Source organism: Hyla sarda, chromosome 1 (assembly GCF_029499605.1).
Source record: "Hyla sarda isolate aHylSar1 chromosome 1, aHylSar1.hap1, whole genome shotgun sequence".
Classification (NCBI taxonomy): domain Eukaryota; kingdom Metazoa; phylum Chordata; class Amphibia; order Anura; family Hylidae; genus Hyla; species Hyla sarda.
Window position 1 is genome coordinate 386777073 of NC_079189.1, and position 17467 is coordinate 386794539.

A 17467-nucleotide genomic window follows, 5' to 3' on the forward strand; every position below is an offset into this window, starting at 1 on the left:
GTTTTTAATGGTACCATTTTAGCATTTTTGCACTATTTTTGACATTGGAATTTTTTTGCGCATACGCCATTGACCGAGCGGTTTAATTAACGATATATTTTAATAATTCGGACATTTTCGCACGCGGTGATACCTTATATGTTTATTTTTATTTACACTCTGTTTATTTTTTATGGGAAAAGGGGGGTGATTTAAACTTTTAATAGGGGAGGGGTTAAATGATCTTTATTAACTTTTTTCACTTTTTTTTTGCAGTGTTATAGCTTCCATAGGGACCTATAACACTGCACACACTGATCTTTATCATTGATCACTGGTTTCTCATAGGAAACCAGTGATCGATGATTCTGCCGCTTGACTGCTCATGCCTGGATCTCGGGCATTGAGCAGTCATTCGGCGATCGGACAGTGAGGAGGCAGGTAGGGACCCTCCGGCTGTCCTGCAAGCTGTTCGGGATGCCGCGATTTCGCCGCGGCTATCCCGAACAGCCCACTGAGCTAACCGGCAGTTTTTACTTTCACTTTTAGCCGCGTGGCTCAGCTCTGAGCGCACGGCTAAAGGGTTAATAGCGCGCGGCGCCACGATCAGCGCCTCGCGCTATTAGCGGCGGGTCCCGGCTTCACTATGACGCTGGGCCCGCCATGATATGATGCCGGGTTACCGTGTAACCCCGCGTTATATCACGGGAGCAGGACCAAGGACGTACCGGTATGTCATTGGTCATTAAGGGGTTAAATAACTTACTAATATATCTTTGGTTTATATCTGACATGATGTCATTGATATTCTTTATATAATTTCATTTATATTATGGTCTGTTTTTATTACTCTCCTTAATGTTAATAATTTGTAACCAATAAATGTACATATCATTTTATAAACTGCGTTATTATTTTATTATATTGCAAAAGTTAATTCTACCACTACTTCAAACAACTCATATCTGGGAAAATAGTTGGGCCCAGATATGGTGAATTGCATTATTTGTATATCTTTGGCAATTCATAACGGTCATAATATTTTTAATATTTTTGTTGACCATAATTAATAATTCATAAATGAGTTATTAACCCCGACAGGAGAAAAAGACAGCGCTTGCAGTAATTTTTCTTCCTCCCCATGTTCCTTGATGTCCGTCGCACTGCCATGTCACAATAGCAGTGTGAAAGGAGTCTAAGAAAGAGAGAGAGAAAGAGACAGGGAGAGGCATACAGAGAGCCAAAGAGAGAAAGAGAGAGAGATACAGAGAGAGAAGAGAGTGAGTGAGAGAGAAAGATACAGAGAGAAAGATACAGAGAGAGAGAAAGAGAGGGGGAAAGAGAGAGATACAACGGGAGAGAGAGATACAGAGGAAGATACAGAGAGAAAGAGAGGGGAGAGAGAAAGAGAGAGATACAAAGAGAGAGAGAGAAAGAGAGATACAGAGAGAGAGATACAGCAAACAAGATTGCATTTTACATAATTGTCATGTTATTAATGAATTAATCAATTAATTGTTCTAAGTCGATTAATAGTTGTAGAAAAGTATTTCTAAAGAATGAATTTATATTATTTTTTAATATGTAATGCTATCAATATTTCACAATTTAAAACTTGTCTAGATGAAAATTGTCCTGCAATATGATTCAAACAGAAGTTTCAAAGGAGACGCTTTATCAAGAATAAAATATCAATGATCTGTCTGGTTAAGGCAGACATTTTAATTTAATTTTACGTTTTTATAAATCAATAAAAAAGCTTCATATATAGTTAAAGTATTAAAAATCAATACAATGATAATGAAAAAGAGCTAAACTATTCACAAACAGTAAAAGGTATTAAAGTTTTATGATTTCTTATTGAACAATGAAAGTGAATTATATATTCAAGTTTTGATGTATTATCCAAATGGTTTTCTGTATTTATGCATATGATATAAATCCAGTCAAGCAACTTTTGACTTCAACACTTTTTGACCCAATGAAATGAATACTGATGTGTAATATGGACTGAATTTACATCCCTAGAAAGCTAATGTCAAAATTCATAATTTTGCTATTAATGTACGTAAAGAATGACAAATGATTTATAACTAAGCACTAGATATCTTTGTCAAACATTATACAGTCTTGTTGCCAACCTAGCACCATGGGAATAAAACAATTATATACAACCTTGAAAATATGAAATCTGATTAGATACCCTAAGACATACTTCAATGCATCATTTAAATGTTTTAATATTTGCATCTTTCACTTGTTATTGTAAGACACTTTTGCAAATAAAACAAAAGGAGTTTTAGTAAAGTTTGTTTTTTGGATCATAAACTTGAAGGAGTTCCATCCATTACTGCTATATGACATTACATTATTGCGGATCATATGGAATAGACAGTAACCTGTAATACTGTGTAATCTGTTTGGGAACTACATGTTTAGGAGTCTATCTGGCATATTAAACAGGTTGGCTATCAATAAAGAAAACTCTACACCAGAAAATTGCACACATTTTTTTTTTCAATAAGTTAAAACTATTATCAAATCTAAATATAACAGTTACATTTAATTGCTCACAGTTGATATCACATGTGTAATTTTATCTTAGCAACTGTATGATCTTCATGTATCACCTAGATGTTATTTACTGATTAGAGGCAGATACTGAAACTTGTTATTTTTTACTAATCTTATTGCATTTTTTAATTCTTTAATTTTAGGAAATTATTATAGGGACTGCAATCTTTCCTGAGCTGTTTGCAATCTTTCCTGAGCTTTACAGCAAGTCCTACTAGGTAAGGCTACACTAGACAGGAGCTATCCCATTGATGTTAATGGAAAAGGCTACTGGGCATACTTTGCACCTACAAAAAAGCTAAAAAAAAAAAAAGCTAAAAAATAAACCCTGCACCCAAAAGTGCTGATCAGTAATAATTCACTGATCAGCAATCAACTTAGTCTCAACATGGATTACGGTCCGGCCGCACAGCGCAGAACAGTCACTTGTGGCACAGATCGCATATGCTCCCCAAAAAGTGCAAAAAAATAAATAAATAAAAAAGGATCTGCTGCGCAAAAAAAGCCTACAGTAAATGTAAAAATCACTACACTACACCTACACTACACACTGAAATAAAGTGAAAACACTACATTTACACACTTATACCCCCCTTCCCTATAAAGTATAAATACCCCAAAGCCTTTTCGGTGGAGGAGGTATATGCCATGCACTTGCCACCGACACCGAGACCATCAATGAGGGAGAGGAGAAAGACCCCACATTTCTTTCTCCTCCTGCATCATCATTCAGTGATGATGAGCCCCCCAGAAGGTGGCTTTGCAGGGCAAAAACAGTAGAGGTCCCCCATACTAGTGACCCTGTCCCCTATACAATTCCACATGTTCCCTCATATTGGTGACCCTGCCTGGACCCCAGTACAGGTGGGTTCTCCTATATGAGCCACTGATCTCTAGGTTTGTTGGCCGCCCAGAAATCCAGATTGACCCCACAGTCCTCACTGAAATTGACTTTCCTTTTTTTTTTTTTTGTGAGGTCTTTGTCAATTTGATGGCAGCTCAAACAAACTTTTGCGGACCAGCACCCCAATGCTTTCTTGTGCACACGGCAGAAATTCTGCTGAAGAGGTTTCTGCAGCAGAAATACCAATTCTGGAGTTATCAGTGAGCATAGACATTTCTATTCTTTCTGTGGAGTCCACACAGAAGTGCATTCCCAAAACTCTTAGCGCCTGCATGTTCTGCCAGCGCTCCACTGTTGGTGGAATGTCCTCACGGAAATTTTCTGTATGGACATTCCACCATCACTAATTTAGGCCTCAAATGCGCATGGCGCTGTCTCACTTTGGAGCCCTGTGGTATTTCAAGGCAACAGTTTAGGGCCACATATGGGGTATTTCCGTACTCGGGAGAACATGTGATACAAATTTTGGGGGGCTGTTTTTCCTTTTACCACTTCTGAAAATGAAAAAAATGGGGTTACACCAGCATGTTCATAAAAAAAAATAAAAATAAACAATTTACAGTAATTTGCTGGGTTTATCCTTAATTTTTCATTTTCACATGATGTAAAAGAAGAAAAAGCCCCCCAAAATAAGTAACGCAATTTCTCCAGAGTACGGAAATACATGGCTCAGGAATGCATAGGTGCTGCTGATTGTGCCAGAGGTTTTGAAATAAATACTAAAAAAAAAAACACATGTGACCCCATTTTGGAAACTACACCTATCAAGGAATGTAACAAGGGGTACAGTGAGCATTTACACCCCACAGATGTCCGTGAAACTAAAAATGTAATTTTTCATTTGCACAGCCCACTGTTCCAAAAATCTGTCAAACGCCAGTGAGGTAAAAATGCTCACTGCACCCCTTATTACATCTGCACCCCTTATTACATTCCATGAGGGGTGTCATTTCAAAACTGTTCTGATATCATGGAGGCTTTGTAAACGCACATGGTCCCTGCCTTGAATTCCAGCCAAATTCTCTGTCCAAAAGCTCAATGGTGCTCCTTGTCTTATGCGCCCTGTTGTGCGCTCACAGAGCACTTTACATTAGACTTGTGCAATTTGTTTCAGCACGAATGTCTAATTTACCGAATTTTGCCATTTTCGGGCATTTTGAACATTCCCGAATAGCCACGATAATACGAATGCATGTGGTACGTAACGAATGCATTCGTTATCTGTAAACAAATGTAAAGAATTCATTCTAATAAAAAAATAATAATAAAAAAGATACAGTAGTGATGGAAAAAATTGTATCTAACGAAATGTATCTTTTTTATTATGAAATGTTTATAAATTTTTAAACAGGGATCAATTTATGTGAGCGGGTAAAGCACTTAAAATGTAGCCGACAATAATAAGAATGTAGTGTGTGCGTGTTTTTCACTTTTATTTTTTTTTTTTTACATTTTTTAGGTAGTTACCTGTACTAATTGACAGATCGACGGGGTCCCTTGCGATCCTCTTGTTTAATGTAAAGATGCGGCTGCCGGTCTTCTATGGTCCCCTGCACTGACATATATATACACATATTCGTATTTCCCACAGAGCTGTGATTGGCCAGATGGTTCCAGCCAATCACAGCTCTCTGTGAGAAATAGGAATATGTGTATACATACGGCCATGCAGGGGACCATAAGAGAGCTTCCGCCGCATTCATACATTATACAGGAGCATCACAGTGGGTGTCAGGAGTGATACCCGCAGTGATCTTTCCTTAACTACAAGTACTACTACTCCCAACATGGAGTACACTTTGCTCCATGCTGGGAGCTGTAGTACCTGCATTAATAGACAGATCGCAGCGGGTGTCAGAAGTTACACTCGCTGTGATATGTCTATAAATGCAGGTACTACAGCTCCCAGCATGGAGCAGAGAGTGCTCCATGTTGGGAGCATTAGTACCTGCAGTAAGGGACAGATCCCAGTGGATGTCACTCCTCCGGACACCCACTGAGATCCTCCTGATGTGAATGTCGGGATCAGCTGTTCTCAAGGCTAAAGAGCTGGGAGAACAGCTGACGCTGAGCCATAGGTATACATCGTATATCTACTGCCCAGCAAGAAATTACAGTGAGCCTGCAATGTGTTTACAGTATACACATTGCTGGCTCACTTAACCCCTTGCTGAGCTGTGCGCTATGCACAAGCCTAGCAAGGAAAGAGTTAACTTACACTGCTGGACAGTGTAGGTTAACCCTTTGGTCGGCATACACTATATACAGCTATCTATAGATATAGTGTATACAGAACCCTATGCGTTTTTATTTTTATTTATTTAAATAAAAAAATAAAAAAATGCATAGGGTTCCCCGTATTTTCATTCTCAGCACAATACCAACCAAACAGCAACAGCCTGATGTTACCAGGGTGGGCGAGGAGAATTGTTACTGGCCCTCCCCAGCCTAAATTATGCCAGCCTGTTACCGCCTAGGCCCAGGAGCACCATTTTTGATGATCCGGGCCTGTTGGCACCAGCTCTTCCCGGGACCCCTGTGGCAGTGAGTACCAGGGTAATAATAGGGGGGTTAGCGCTAGCTGTTTTTGGGGCTATCGCTAAGCCCTGGCTTAGTAATGGATTCCGTCAATAAGACCGGCTTCCACTACTAAGCCTGAAAATTCTATAAAAAAAACACAACACATTGGAAAAATTATTTTATTTAAAAAAAAAACACTCCCTTATAGCCCTCGTTAACCATTTTATTAAAAGAAAAAAAAATCTGCCGTAATCCATCGAATCCGCCGTAATCCTCTGCATACACGGATCTGAAATGAGAAGAAAAAAAACACAAAAATTGATTATGACATTTTTGGCGCTGTCTGCTGGGGAGAGCAGCCATGATGCAATGTCTACCCAAACAGGGAGCCACCAATTGGAGCAAAACTACAACTCCCAGCATGCCCAGACAGCCTTTGGATGTCTGGGCATGCTGGGAGTTGTAGTTTAGCAACAGCTGGAGTCTCCCTGTCTGGGTAGACACTGGCAGAAGGGTCTGTTCCCATCATCCAAAACGGACAATGTGAACAGAGCTTCAGATTTACTAGCCTGGTTCCCTTCTGTAGCGCCGCCCCTAATGATGTCATCACTAGGGGGGCGGAGCTACACTGACCTGCCCGAGACTCGAGGGAAGTAAGCGGACTTCGTCTTCTGTGTACACTATATACAGCTATTTATAGATAGCTGTATATAGTGTATACCGCCCAGCAGTGTAAGTTAACTCTTTCCTTGCTGGGCTTGCGCATAGCGCACAGCTCAGCAAGGGGTTAAGTGAGCCAGCAATGTGTATACTGTAAACACGTTGCAGTCTCACTGTAAGTTTTTGCTGGGCAGTAGATATACGATGTACACCTACGGCTCAGCGTCAGCTGTTCTCCCGGCTCTGTAGCCCTGAGAACAGCTGATCCTGACATTCACATAAGGACGATCACAGTGGGTATCTGGAGGAGTGACATCCGCTGGGATCTGTCCCTTACTGCAGGTACTAATACTCCCTGTCACGATTCGGCTTACAGGTAGTGGATCCTCTGTGTCAGCGAGGGATTGGCGTGGACCGTGCTGGTGGACCGGTTCTAAGAGGCTACTGGTGTTCACCAGAGCCCGCCGCAAAGCGGGATGGTCTTGCTGCGGCAGTAGCAACCAGGTCGTATCCACTAGCAACGGCTCAACCTCGCTGACTGCTGAGAAGGCGTGGGACAGAAGGACTAGGCAGAGGCAAGGTCAGACGTAGCAGAAGGTCGGGGCAGGCGGCAAGGTTCGTAGTCAAGATGGATAGCAGGAGTTCAGGTAACACAGGCTTTGGACAACACTAAACACTTTCACTGGCACAAGGCAACAAGATCCGGCAAGGGAGTGCAGGGGCAGTGAGCAGATATAGCCAGGGAGCAGGTGGAAGCCAATTAAGCTAATTGGGCCAGGCACCAATCATTGGTGCACTGGCCCTTTAAGTCTCAGAGAGCTGGCGCGCGCGCACCCTAGAGAGCGGAGCCGCGCGCGCCAGCACATGACAGCCGGGGACCGGGACGGGTAAGTGACTTGGGATGCGATTCGCAAGCGGGCGCATCCCGCTGTGCGAATCGCATCCCCGCCGGCAATGTCAGTGCAGCGCTCCCGGTCAGCGGGTCTGACCGGGGCGCTGCAGGGAGAGAGACGCCGTGAGCGCTCCGGGGAGGAGCAGGGACCCGGAGCGCTCGGCGTAACAGTACCCCCCCCCTTAGGTCTCCCCCTTTCTTTGTCCGGCAACTGCTTCCCATGGGATGCGGACACCGGGAGTGATTGAAGGGTTTTCTCAAAGGCAGGCCGTACAGCAGGAGTGGGAATGGGGAGGGAGGGCAGGGGGTGAAACATGGCACGGGACAGGGTGTCACCAGGGCGGGGGCCATGAGGAGGCAAGGCACAGTCCAGATAAGCCTTGGGGGGACCAGGTGTACGAGGAGGCACTGAGGCTTGCCTGACGGGACTGGGAGGGGGGGAGAGGCATTTCTTATGGCAAGCAGAGTCTCAGTTCTTGATCTCCCCGGTGGTCCAGTCAAGGGTGGGAGAATGAAGCTGGAGCCATGGCAGACCGAGGAGGACCTCAGAGGTGCAGTTGGGAAGGACGAAAAATTCAATCCTTTCGTGGTGGGGTCCAATGCACAATAAGAGTGGTTTTGTGCTGTAACGCACGGTGCAATCCAATCTAACTCCGTTGACCGCGGAAATGTAGAGCGGCTTGGCGAGACGGGTCACCGGGATGCAGAACTTATTCACCAAAGACTCCAAAATGAAATTCCCAGAGGCACCAGAGTTCAAGCAGGCCACGGCTGAGAGGGAGGAGTTGGCTGAAGGAGAAATCCGCACGGGCACCGTGAGACGTGGAGAAGCAGACTTTGAACCAAGAGACGCCACACCCACGTGAGCTGGGTGCGTGCGTGCGTTTCCCAGACGTGGAGGACGAATAGGGCAATCCACCAAGAAATGCTCGGTACTGGCACAGTACAGACAAAGATTTTCTTCCCTACGGCGATTCCTCTCTTCCTGGGTCAAGCGAGACCGATCCACTTGCATGGCCTCCTCGGCGGGAGGCCCAGGCGTAGACTGCAAAGGATGCTGTGGGAGAGGTGCCCAGAGATCTAAGTCTTTTTCCTGGCGGAGCTCCTGATGTCTCTCAGAAAAACGCATGTCAATGCGGGTGGCCAAATGGATAAGTTCTTGCAGGTTGGCAGGAATCTCTCGTGCGGCCAGCACATCCTTGATGCTACTGGATAGGCCTTTTTTAAAGGTCGCGCAGAGAGCCTCGTTATTCCATGACAATTCGGAAGCAAGAGTACGAAATTGGATGGCGTACTCGCCCACTGAAGAATTACCCTGGACCAGGTTCAGCAGGGCAGTCTCGGCAGAAGAAGCTCGGGCTGGTTCCTCGAAGACACTCCGGACTTCAGTGAAGAAGGACTGGACTGTGGCTGTGGCAGGATCATTGCGGTCCCAGAGCGGTGTGGCCCAAGACAAGGCCTTTCCTGAAAGAAGGCTCACTACGAACGCCACCTTAGACCGTTCTGTAGGAAACAAGTCCGACAACATCTCCATATGCAGGGAACATTGAGACAAAAAGCCACGGCAGAGTCTAGAGTTCCCATCAAATTTGTCCGGCAGGGACAAGCGGAGGCTAGGAGCGGTCACTCGCTGCGGAGGAGGTGCAGGAGCTGGCGGAGGAGATGGTTGCTGCTGTAGCAGAGGCAGAAGTTGCTGTAACATGGCGGTCAACTGCGACAGCTGCTGTCCTTGTTGGGCAATCTGCTGCGATTGCTGAGCGACCACCGTGGGAAGGTCAGCGAGACTTGGCAGCGGCACCTCAGCGGGATCCATGGCCGGATCTACTGTCACGATTCGGCTTACAGGTAGTGGATCCTCTGTGTCAGCGAGGGATTGGCGTGGACCGTGCTGGTGGACCGGTTCTAAGAGGCTACTGGTGTTCACCAGAGCCCGCCGCAAAGCGGGATGGTCTTGCTGCGGCAGTAGCAACCAGGTCGTATCCACTAGCAACGGCTCAACCTCGCTGACTGCTGAGAAGGCGTGGGACAGAAGGACTAGGCAGAGGCAAGGTCAGACGTAGCAGAAGGTCGGGCAGGCGGCAAGGTTCGTAGTCAAGATGGATAGCAGGAGTTCAGGTAACACAGGCTTTGGACAACACTAAACACTTTCACTTTCACAAGGCAACAAGATCCGGCAAGGGAGTGCAGGGGCAGTGAGCAGATATAGCCAGGGAGCAGGTGGAAGCCAATTAAGCTAATTGGGGCAGGCACCAATCATTGGTGCACTGGCCCTTTAAGTCTCAGAGAGCTGGCGCGCGCGCGCCCTAGAGAGCGGAGCCGCGCGCGCCAGCACATGACAGCCGGGGACCGGGACGGGTAAGTGACTTGGGATGCGATTCGCGAGCGGGCGCGTCCCGCTGTGCGAATCGCATCCCCGCCGGCAATGTCAGTGCTACATTTTTAGTGCTTTACCCGCTCACATAAATTGATCCCTGTTTAAAAATTAATAAACATTTCATAATAAAAAAGATGCATTTTGTTAGATACTATTTTATCCATCACTACTGTATCTTTTTTATAATTTTTTTTATGATAACCTACGAAATTTTAATAAAAAAGGTATCTCCATAATTTTTTAGGATAGCTAAAGTAAAAAAAAGAATAAAAATATTTACCCGAATGTACCCGAATACCAAATGTATCCGAAAGAAAATAAAAACCCGAATACCGAATGTATCCGAAAAATCCAACCGAACACCCGAATACCGGATGTGTCCGAAAAATCAAAACCGAAAATATTACCGAACCGAAAATTTTATCCGAAACGAAACGAAAAATTTTCTTGGGCACAAGTCCACTTTACATCCACATATGGGTATTTTCATACTCAGAAGAAATAGAGTTAAACTTTTTGGGGGGCTTTTAATCCCATTACCCCTTGAGAAAATGAATAATTTAGGATAACACCAGCATTTTAGTGATTTTTTTTTTTTCATTTTCACTTCCAACTTCAACGAAAATTCATCAAACACCTGTTGGGCGTTAGGGCTCACTGTACCCCTTGTTACGTTCCTTGAGGGGTGTAGTTTCCCAAATAGTGTGCCATGTGTTTTTTTTTATTGCTGTTCTGGCACCATGGGGGCTTCCTAAATGCATTATGCCCCCCAAAAACCATTTCAGCAAAATTCTCTCTCGAAAATCCCAAAGTTACTCCTTCCCTTCTGAGCCCTCTAGTGCACCTGCAGAGTGCTTTACATCCACATATGACGTATTTCCATACTCAAGAGAAATTGGGTTACAATTTTTAAGGGGCATTTTCTCCTTATACCCCTTGTAAAAATGTTAAAAAAAAAAAAGGGGCTACAAGAAAATGTTACTGCAAAAAATTCAGATTTTGAATTTTCTCCTCCACTTTGTTGTGCTTCCTGTGAAACACCTAAAAGGTTAACAAACTTTCTGAATTTCATTTTGAATACTTTGAGGGGTACAGTTTCTATAATGGGTTAATTTATGGGGGGTTTCTCACAGAAAGGTCCCTCAAATCCACTTCAAACTGAACTGGCCCCTTAAAAATTAAGATTTAGAATTTTTCGAGAAAATTTTGAAAATTGCTGCTGAACTTTGAAGCCCTCTAATGTCTTCAAAAAGTAACAACATGTCAACTTTATGATGCCAACATAAAGTGGACATATTGTATATGTGAATGAATATATAATTTATTTGGCATGTCCATTTTCCTTACAAGCAGAGAGCTTCAAAGTTATAATTTTTATACCATTTCAAAATTGTTATGAAATCTTGGAGTTTTTCACCAGAAAATGAAAATTTAGCACTATATTAAAAAACGATCTCTGAATCAAATTCAAAAGTAAAAGCATCCCAGAGTTATTAAAGGGGTACTCCGGCCCTAAGACATCTTATCCCCTATCCAAAGGCCATAGACTTGTATAGCGGGGGCGGGGCATGACGTCACATTGGAGCGGAGTCATGACAACATGATACTCCAGCTCCATGGTCAGCACCCGGCAGTTTGTGAGCTGGCAGCGCAGCGTGCAGCTCAAAGAGGTGGGTACCCTCGGTCAGACATCTTATCCCCTATCCTTTGGATGGGGGATAAGATGTCTTAGGGCCGGAGTACCCCTTTAATGCATAAAGTGAATGTGGTCAGATTTGCAAAAAATGGTCCTTAACCCCTTAAGGACGCAGGACATAAATGTACGTCCTGATGCGGTGGTATTTAACGCACCAGGACATACATTTACGTCCTGTGCATAACCGCGGGCATCGGAGCGATGCCCGTGTCATGCGCGGCTGATCCCAGCTGCTGATCGCAGCCAGGGACCCGCCGGCAATGGCCGACGCCCGCGATCTTGCGGGCGTCCGCCATTAACCCCTCAGGTGCCGGAATCAATACAGATCCCGGCATCTGCGGCAGTGCGCGATTTGAATGAATGATCGGATCGCCCGCAGCGCTGCTGCGGGGATCCGATCATTCAGAATGCCGCACGGAGGTCCCCTCACCTTCCTCCGTCCGGCTCCCGGCGTCTCCTGCTCTGGTCTGTGATCGAGCAGACCAGAGCAGAAGATCGCCGATAACACTGATCTGTTCTATGTCCTATACATAGAACAGATCAGTATTAGCAATCATGGTATTGCTATGAATAGTTCCCTATGGGGACTATTCAAGTGTAAAAAAAAAAAAAAAAATATGTAAAAGTAAAAAAAAAGTGAAAAATCCCCTCCCCCAATAAAAAAGTAAAACGTCCGTTTTTTCCTATTTTACCCCCAAAAAGCGTAAATTTTTTTTATAGACATATTTGGTATCGCCGCATGCGTAAATTTCCGAAATATCAAAATAAAATGTTAATGATCCCGTACGGTAAACGGCGTGAACGGAAAAAAAAAATTATTAAAAATGTATTAAAAGCTTTTTATATGCAAATGTGGTATCAAAAAAAAGTACAGATCATGGCGCAAAAAATGAGCCCTCATACCGCTGCTTATACGGAAAAATAAAAAAGTTAGAGGTCATCAAAATAAAGGGATTATAAACCTACTAATTTGGTTAAAAAGTTTGTGATTTGTTTTAAGCGCAACAATAATAGAAAAGCATATAATAATGGGTATCATTTTAATCGTATTGACCCTCAGAATAAAGAACACATGTCATTTTTACCATAAATTGTACGGCGTGAAAACGAAACCTTCCAAAAATTAGCAAAATTGCGTTTTTCGTTTTAATTTCCCCACAAAAATAGTGTTTTTTGGTTGCGCCATACATTTTATGATATAATGAGTTATGTCATTACAAAGGACAACTGGTCGCGCAAAAAACAAGCCCTCATACTAGTCTGTGGATGAAAATATAAAAGAGTTATGATTTTTAGAAGGCAAGGAGGAAAAAATTAAAACGTAAAAATTTAATTGTCTGAGTCCTTAAGGCCAAAATGGGCTGAGTCCTTAAGGGGTTAAAGGGGTACTCCGGTGGAAAACTTTTTTTTTTTTTAATGAACTGATGCCAAAAAGTTAAACTGATTTTTAAATTACTTCTATTAAAAAATCTTAATCCTTTCAGTACTTTTTAGCAGCTGTTTGCTACAGAGGAAAATCTTTATTTTTTGAATTTCTTTTTTGTGTTGTCCACAGTGCTCTTTGCTGACATCTGTCCAGAGTAGGTGAAAATCCCCATAGCAAACCTATGCTGCTCTAGACAGTTCCTGACACGGACAGAGGTGTCAGCAGAGAGCACTGTGGACAACACAAATACAGTAGCGCACAGCTGCTAAAAAGTACTAAGAGGATTAAGATTTTTTAATAGAAGTGATTTACAAATCTGTTTATCTTTCTGGCACCAGTTTATTTAAAAAAAAAAAAGTTTCCAGGGAGTACCCCTTTAAGGTCAAAAAGGGCTACGTCCTTAAGGGGTTAAAGGGAATGTGTAATCAGAAAAGGAAATGTTTAGATCAAGTTTTTATGTTAACCATGTTTTGTAAGATTTTTTTGAGGATTTTGTTTAAAGGTGTACTCCCGTGAAAAATATATATATATATTTTTTTTAAATCAACTGGTGTCATAAAGTTAAACAGATTTGTAAATTACTTCTATAAAAAAATGTTTTAATCTTTCCAGTGCTACAGAGGAAATGGTTTTCTTTTTTGAACACAGAGCTCTCTGCTGACATCATGACCACAGTGCTCTCTGCTGACATCTCTGTCCATTTTAGGTACAGTCCAGAGCAGCATATGTTTGCTATGGGGATTTTCTCCTACTCTGGACAGTTCTTAAAATGGACAGAGATGTCAGCAGAGAGCACCGTGGTCATGATGTCAGCAGAGAGCTCTGTGTTCCAAAAAGCAGCTAATAAGTACTGGAAGGATTAAGATGTTTTAATAGAAGTAATTTACAAATCTGTTTAACTTTCTGGCACCAGTTTATTTAAAAAAAAAAAAATTCCACCGGAGTACCCCTTTAATGAAGAAAATCAAAACTGCAAGTATTTCTTAATATAGATAGTAAAAATAAAATAAAAAAACATAAAAAATTCTTAAAAATATGTTTAACATAAAATCTTGATTCATTTTCTGATGAAACTTTAACTTTAAGGGGTATTCTGGCCATAAATGAGCACATATCCAGTAGATTGCGTAGTGATATAAATGCTGACATACTAACAATTGCAAGAATAGTGGTCCGACATCCCCCATGTGAATGGAGCTATGGCCACGCACATGCACTGCTGCTCCATTCAAATTATGTGGATCAAACTCTATACTCTTTACACTTTACTTTGGCTTGTTCCTCTTATGTGACATATGGTCTTCCTCTAGTTTGTTAAATTCTTCTGGCTGCTGTTTTTCCCCTCCCTTCTCTCCCTACTATAATTTCATTACCCCTTGCACCCTACTATATAGCAAAACTACTTTGTGCAAACCAGTGGCGTTGCTAGGGTTGGTGTCACCCGGTGCGGAAGAAAATGGTGTCACCCCATACCTCCCCCCCCCCCCCCCAGCACGTTTTAAGCCTGTCGTGACAGACACCACTGTTGTAGTGCATTGTGAGAAATTCCAGTATAATAATCAGATATACCATGTTACGCCTAGCGCTCCGGGTCCCCGCTCCTCCCCGGAGCGCTCACGGCGTCTTTCTCCCTGCAGCGCCCCGGTCAGTCCCGCTGACCGGGAGCGCTGCACTGTCATGGCCGTTGGGGATGCGATTCGCACAGCGGGACGCGCCCGCTCGCGAATCGCATCCCAGGTCACTTACCCGTCCCGGTCCCCTGCTGTCATGTGCTGGCGCGCGCGGCTCCGCTCTCTAGGGCGCGCGCGCGCCAGCTCTCTGAGACTTAAAGGGCCAGTGCACCAATGATTGGTGCCTGGCCCAATTAGCTTAATTGGCTTCCACCTGCTCCCAGACTATATCAGATCACTGCCCCTGCACTCCCCTGCCGGATCTTGTTGCCTTGTGCCAGTGAAAGCGTTTAGTGTGTCCAAAGCCTGTGTACCTGAACTTCTGCTACCCATCCTGACTACGAACCTTGCCGCCTGCCCCCGACCTTCTGCTACGTCTGACCTTGCCTCTGCCTAGTCCTTCTGTCCCACGCCTTCTCAGCAGTCAGCGAGGTAGAGCCGTTGCTAGTGGATACGACCTGGTTGCTACTGCCGCAGCAAGACCATCCCGCTTTGCGGCGGGCTCTGGTGAAAACCAGTAGCCTCTTAGAACCGGTCCACTAGCACGGTCCACGCCAATCCCTCGCTGACACAGAGGATCCACTACCTGGAAGCCGAATCGTGACATACCAGTTGCCACAGAATAGGAAAGTGTTAAAGAAGTTTTCACCATTTAAATATACAGCTCCGAGAATTACTTAAAGGGGTACTTCACTGGTAAACATTTACTTTTATATCAAATGGTGCCAGAAAGTTAAACAGATTTTTTAATTACTTCTATTTAAAATCTTAATCCTTACAGTACTTATCAGCTGCTGTATGCTCCACAGGAAGTTGTGTAGTTCTTTCCAGTCTGACCACAGTGCTCTCTGCTGACACCTCTGTCCATGTCAGGAACTGTCCAGAGCAGGATAGATTTGCTATGGGGATTAGCTCCTACTATGGACAGTTCTTGACATGGACAGAGGTGTCAGCACAGAGCACTGTGGTCAGACAGAAAATAGATTAAAAAAGAAAGAACTTCCTGTGAATCACTTATACAGCAGCTAATAAGTACTTGAAGGATTAAGATTTTTAAATAGAAGTAATTTACAAATCTGTTTAACTTTGTAGCACCAATTGATAAAAAAAATGTTTTCCAGTAGAGTACCCCTTTGAGCAGTGGTGAGGTTATGCTGGGAGTTGTAGTTTCACTCACCATAACTGTAGAACTGACAAGCGACTACAGCTCTGATAGGAAATAGTGAGGAGAATGTACAATGATATCAGTGACTACAGGTGACGTCTTTTCTATAGTGAGGAGGATACACAATGATATCAGTGACTACAGGTGATGTCTTCTCTATAGTGAGGAGAATACACAATGATATCAGTGACTACAGGTGACGTCTTCTCTATAGTGAGGAGAATACACAATGATATCAGTGACTACAGGTGACGTCTTCTCTATAGTGAGGAGAATACACAATGATATCAGTGACTACAGGTGACGTCTTCTCTATAGTCTTCCCTTATCTAATTCAGATGGTACATACCGCCTGGTCCAGCTAAAACTTCTGTCTGTAGAATGTGACGCCCAGACGTCTCCTCACTATGTCAGCGCATTCTCATCCTCTATATGAAAACAAGTATTATTATAAACCTGCCAGACACTGTATCCTCTAAATATAATACTACTATACACTATACTCTTTGATTATAAACCTTCCATACACCATACCCACTGAATATAATGCTACCACACACTGTACATTCTGAATATTATACCAACACATACTGTACACTCTGAATATAAATCTGCCACATACTGTACCCCTGAATATAATACTGCCACACACTGTACCCTGTGAATATAATACTACCACACACTGTACATTCTGAATATAATACTACCACACACTGCACCCTCTGAATATAATACTACCACACACTGTGCCCTCTGAATATAATACTACCACACACTGTGCTCTCTGAATATAATACTACCACACACTGTACATTCTGAATATAATACTACCACACACTGCACCCTCTGAATATAATACTACCACACACTGTGCCCTCTGAATATAATACTACCACACATCTGTACATTCTGAATATAATACCATCACATACTGTACCCTCTGAATATAAATCTACCACATACTGTACCCCTGAATATAATACTACCACACACTGTACATTCTGAATATAATACCATCACATACTGTACCCTCTGAATATAAATCTACCACATACTGTACCCTCTGAATATAATACCACCACACACTGTACCCCTGAATATAATACTACCACAAACTGCGCCCTCTGAATTTAATGTTGCCATACAGTGCACCCTCTGTATATAATACCACAACCGCAGTAACACCCCTCAACATCCGTTAGCTGATGCTATTACCAAGGGAGGGGGGTTTTGGTGGTGTTGCTAGTGGATGATGGGGGGTGCTACTACTGGGGGGGGTGTTGCTGGAGGATGATGAGGGTCCAACTGGCCATCCCCCCTGGCAGTATCACCCCCATCATCCATCAGCAGGATCATCCTCCTGGCAGGAGCACGCCATCATCCACCATCAGGATCTGCTGATGGAGGTGCTACTGCTGGGGGGGGGGGGGGTGTTGCTGGTGGATGATGAGGGTGCTACTGCCAGGGGGAGCATTAGGTAGGCAGCAGTTCCCCCACTTTAGGTAGGCAGCAGTTCCCCCACATTAGGTAGCATATTTTCCCCACATTAGGCAGCATAGATTCCCCACATTTGGTACGTGTTTCCCCACATTAGGTAGCAATTTCCC